The sequence below is a fragment of the Microtus ochrogaster genome, chromosome 4 (assembly GCF_000317375.1).
Source record: "Microtus ochrogaster isolate Prairie Vole_2 chromosome 4, MicOch1.0, whole genome shotgun sequence".
NCBI lineage: Eukaryota > Metazoa > Chordata > Mammalia > Rodentia > Cricetidae > Microtus > Microtus ochrogaster.
This window is the reverse complement of record NC_022011.1, coordinates 3,904,509-3,909,473: the sequence shown is the minus strand read 5'-3', so window position 1 is coordinate 3,909,473 and position 4,965 is coordinate 3,904,509. Positions and strand designations below refer to the sequence as shown.

At 45.5% G+C, this 4,965-nt stretch overlaps 1 protein-coding gene across 1 annotated transcript in view; it reads left to right on the top strand.

The window, feature by feature from the left end:
• The window catches only part of Sntb2 (syntrophin beta 2), a 76,323-nt gene that overhangs the window by 64,541 nt on the left and 6,817 nt on the right, over nt 1-4,965 (top strand). The window lies entirely within an intron of this gene.

Here is a 4,965-nt window from a genome sequence, read left to right as displayed (position 1 = left end):
AAAAAAAAAAAAAAAGATTTTAGGGTCAGGCATGGTGATGCATGCCTTTGATCCCAGCACTGAAGAGACAGAAGCAGGAGGATCTCTGTGAGTCTGAGGACAGCCTGGTCTACAGAGAGAGTTCCAGGGCTACACAGAGAAGAAACCCTTTCTCAAAAAAAAAGAAGATTTATCATCTAAGATATGTCTAGACACCCTTAAATACAAGCATCTGACAATATTGTAGTTACAGAGAATAAAGTGTTTGGAATATGAATTTCTCTTCAAAGGTTTGAAAATATTCTGTCCAACACTGTTAGTGCTTGAAGGAGCTGGTTGCCATAGTTTCACTATGGAAGCTCCCTCTAGTGGCTAGTCCCTGTGAATTTGCGGTTTCGCTTATGCTCTGCAAGCATACAGGTATTTCAATTGGCCTTTCAGTTTCACAAAAGCTAGGGCTAGTGTGGCTGGGACTTGTGCTGCAGTTCTCATGTGTGTTATGCCCCTCCTTCTCTCTCCAGATGACTCATGCTCATGACTGGATTAGATGCCTGAAGGATACGCGGTGTCAATCCCCTTCATCCATTACATCAGCAAATATTTGCTGTGTACTTTAGTGTTTACCCAGACCTGTGCTTTATAATGAGAGAGATAGAAGTAACTGAGACCTTATTTCCTGTCCTTGACTAAGCTGTGAGAAGAGCACAGGGTCCTACTGTCCTCTGTGATTAGCTTGTCACAGACTTGGTCCTTCTGCCTCTCCCTCTCTTTCTCTCCCTCTCACTCTCACTCTGCCTCCTGTTTTGCTGTAGGGTCAGGCCAAAGAACTTTTTCCAGAAACACCCAAAGTCCCTAGAACTACGAGGTAATGAAGTAACTGATCTCAGAGTAGTAGAAGCAGGATTTGTGGCATAAAACATCTGTGTCATGCTGTGCGATGGTGGTGCACGTCTTTAATCCCAGCACCCGGGAGGTAGAGACAGGAGGATCTCCTGTGAGTTCTAGGCCAGCCTGGTCTACAAGAGCTAGTTCCAGGACAGGCTCCAAAACCACAGAGAAACCCTGTCTCGAAAAACAAAAAAAAAAATAAATAAATAAAAATATAAGATGGATAACAACTAGGGAGGAACAATCCCAAGGGCTGACCTCTGACCTCTACACACATGCACAGAGGCACAAAATAGATAACATGATAACATTCATTTCAGTATAGCACCGATGGACCCCATAGTGAATCTCTTCTCCCTCTGCGTTTACTAAGTGTGTTAATATTACGGACTTCTTCAGAAGTTACCTGTAAGGCAGATGGTGGTGGTACATCCCTTTAGTCAAAGGCAGAGGCAGGCAAATCTCTGAGTTCAAGGCTAGCATGGTGTACAGAGCTAGTTCCAAGACTACCAGGACTACACAGAGAAACCCTGTCTCAGAAAAAAGAAAAAGAAGTTGCTTTTTGGTGGTGGTGGTGGTTTTTTGTGACAGGGTTTCTCTTTGTAACAGCCCTGGCATCACTGTTGCTGTGATGGACATCATGACCCAAAGCAACTTGGGGAAGAAAGAGTTCATTTCACTCACAGTTCTATATAACAGTTCATCATTAAAATCAGTGAGGGCAAGAACTGAAGCAGGGCAGGAACTGGAGGCAGGAGCTGATGCAGAGGCATAGATGGGTGCTGCTTACTGGCTTGCTCCCCATGCTTTGCTCAGCCTGCCTTCTTTCTTTTTTTTTTGGTTTTCTGAGACAGGGTTTCTCTATAGCTTTGGACTTTGGAGCCTGTCCTGGAACTCACTCTGTAGACCAGGCTGGTCTCAAACTCACCTCTGCCTCCCCAGTGCTGGGATTAAAGGTGTGCACTCCCCCCCCCTTCCCTCCCTCAACCTGCCTTCTTGTAGAGCCCAGGACCACTAGCCCAGGGATGGTACCACATTATGAATCACATCCTTCACAGACATGGTCACAGGCCAGTCTGATCTGGGCAAATCCTTAATTGATACTTCTTCAGATGACTCTAGACTGCATCAGATGGACAGCGAAGGTTAACTAGGACACTGCGTTTAAGGATGGACAGAGGAGAGTCTGAAGTTGAAGGTCATTCTTGGCTGTACAGACCAGCCTGCGCTACACTAAGATTGTCTCTAAAATAAAACAAAATAAGGGGCTGGAGAGATGGCTCAATGGTTAAGAGCACTTCCAGAAATCATAAATTTGATTCCCAGTACCCTCAAGGAATCACAAGTATCTGTAATTCTAGTCCCCAGGGATCCAGTGACACCTTTTGGGCAGCAGGCATATCCATGGTACACAGACATAAATGTAGACATAATTTAAAAATAAATAAAGCAAAAATGTAGAAGAGGTTTAGTGAGATGGCTCAGTGTTTATAATCCTTAACAGCCTAATGCAATCCTAATATCTACTCGTTAGAGTGAGGCAACCAACTCCCAGACTTGTCATGTGACTTGCACATGCCCTCTGTAGCGTGTGTGTGTGTGAGTATGCACATGTGTGTGTCCCACATACAGTAAAATAAATGCCCAGTGTCTAGACCTAAACATATTCAATATGATCTTTCCTGCTCCTTTTCAAGGTTGAAGTTCCATAAACAAGATTTTCAGTCAGGCACCAGTGGCTCAGCAGGTAGTGGGAAGCAGAGGTAGTCGGATCTCTGAGTTCAAGGCCAGCCTGGTCTACAAAGTGTCTTCTAGGTCAGCCAGGGCTACATAGAGAAACCCTGTCTTGGGGGTCAGGAGGATTCTGTTTTTCCAAGTACCTCTTCTCACATACGTATTTGCTTTCCTTTCCTTCCCTCCTGAGGCAACACAGGTCAAAACAACATGTGAGAAATCTCAGGCCCGGGAATGTAGCTCAGTGCTTGCCTACCTCATGAGACGACTCTCACACAAGCCCAGTGTTGGGCTGATTGCTTGCCTTTCTTGGCTGTGACTGTCTGGCCCTCACTCACCTGTGTGACACCTACAACCAGGACTGTAAGAACTTGGGCCATCTTTGAACTGTTCTAGATTAGAGCTAACCGGCTCCCCTTTAGAGCCCGGTCCCTCCTGCACACTGGCTTTAGAGATGTTAGGACTGTAATCTGGGTACATACTTTGGTTAGGGTGTGAGTCACCCCCACCTCTCCCACAGCCATTCATTTAGAGAAAGTGCATGGCTACTTCTACAGGAAGCTGATTGCATCCGTGTTTACTCCTTACCCAGTAGGTTCCTCCTCTATGAGGATAACTACTAATTTGTTGTCCAAAGCTCGCTTCAAATAGTGCAGAGAAGGACACCAATATTTATCTGTTTTTCTTCTTCCCAGTTTCCTAAACATACAGCTGCATTAACTAATTTGAGCTTTTGCATACCCAATGAAAGACTATGTTGGTTGCACGTGATGACTGTTGGGGTCCACAAGAAGACACGATGGAATCAGCAGGAGCGTTTTTATTATACCACATGTGTGTGGGATCACACAAACCTGTAGAAAAGGGCGATGACCTTGAGAGGGACCTGTAAGCTCCTTTTAAGCTCAGCTGCAGGAATTTTAAAAGCAGTGTGACCATTCTATTTAGGATTGGCTTGCTCAGGTAGCCATCATATTAGTACATTGCTAATTGGTAGGGCTAGCAGGGGTGGGCTAAGGCTATAGCTTTTCCATTGTTGGGCAAATCTGGACAAGTCCTTATTTGATTATCACCTGTGGTGGGGGTTGGGAGATGGCCCAGGTCTGGTGTGTGCAGGCACTGAGGACTGGCTAAGTTATTACGGGCCTGGCTACTTCCTTGCGTGTCATTCTTGTTAAAATAGAGAAGCAAAAGCTCAGCTTTAATCTTTAGGTGTAACTCTGTAGCCCAGGCTAGACTTAGATTGTTGATGCTCCAGTTTCAGCCATTTAGCTAAGTGCTGAGATTATAGGCATGTGTCCCCATACCCAGTGACCAGAGTTTCTGTCAATTCAGATGTATTTTTGGTTGAGCTTTTAATTTTTTTTGTTAGCTTGTGAGAGTGTGCATGCATGTGCTGCTTATAGAGGTCAGAGGACAATTTATGAGACTCTGTCCTCTCCTTTCCACCTTGTGGATGGGGTTAGCACCATTTACCTGCACACTCTTGCAGCCAGTCTTTGTTTGTGGGGTGGGCCTGGGCCTGGCAGGGTTTGTTTTGTTCTATTCTCGTAGAGAATTGAGTGCTCTACCACGGGGCTGTTCCCCAACCCTAGATGTTGAAAGGATTGACCTCATGACTCTTGCTGAGCATAAACTTTTGATAGGCATTATCTCCTTCCCAGATCCCAGCCAAAGCCTGTTACAACCCTGGAGGCTCCTTCTTTCTTGCCCACGTGAACACTTCTGTCCACATCTCCTGTCTGTCTAGTTTTATCTCTTCTTTTTGTTTGGGTGTTTGATTGGTTTTTCTTTTTCTTTCTTTCTTTTGTTTGTTTGTTTGTTTTTGTTTTGTTGTTTTTTTCAAAACAAGGTTTCTCTGTAGCTTTGGAGCCTGTCCTGGAACTGGCTCTGTAGACCTGGCTGGCCTCAAACACAGAATCCGCCTACCTCTGCTTCCAAGTGCTGGGATTAAAGGCGTATGCCACCATCACCTGGCTTGATTGGTTTTTCAAGCCAGGGTTTAGGTGGGTAGCAGCTCTGGCTGTTTCAGAACTCACTCTGTAGATCAGGCTGGCCTCGAACTCAGAGATCCACCTGCCTCTGCTTCCAAGTGCTGGGATTAAAGGTGTGTGCCACCACCACCTGGCTAGTTTTCTCTTTTCTTTGGGGCCTATCTGAATTTCCATCCTAGAAATCCTTTCCTGACTTCAGTTTAGCTTAGTCTCAAGTGAAATTATGACTTACACCTTGTACGGCTAGGGCTTCAGAGGAAGATCCTGTCTTAGAAAGAAAACTCAGGGCCGGGCGATGGTGGCGCATGCTTTTAATCCCAGCACTCGGGAGGCAGAGGCAGGCGGATCTCTGTGAGTTCGAGACCAGCCT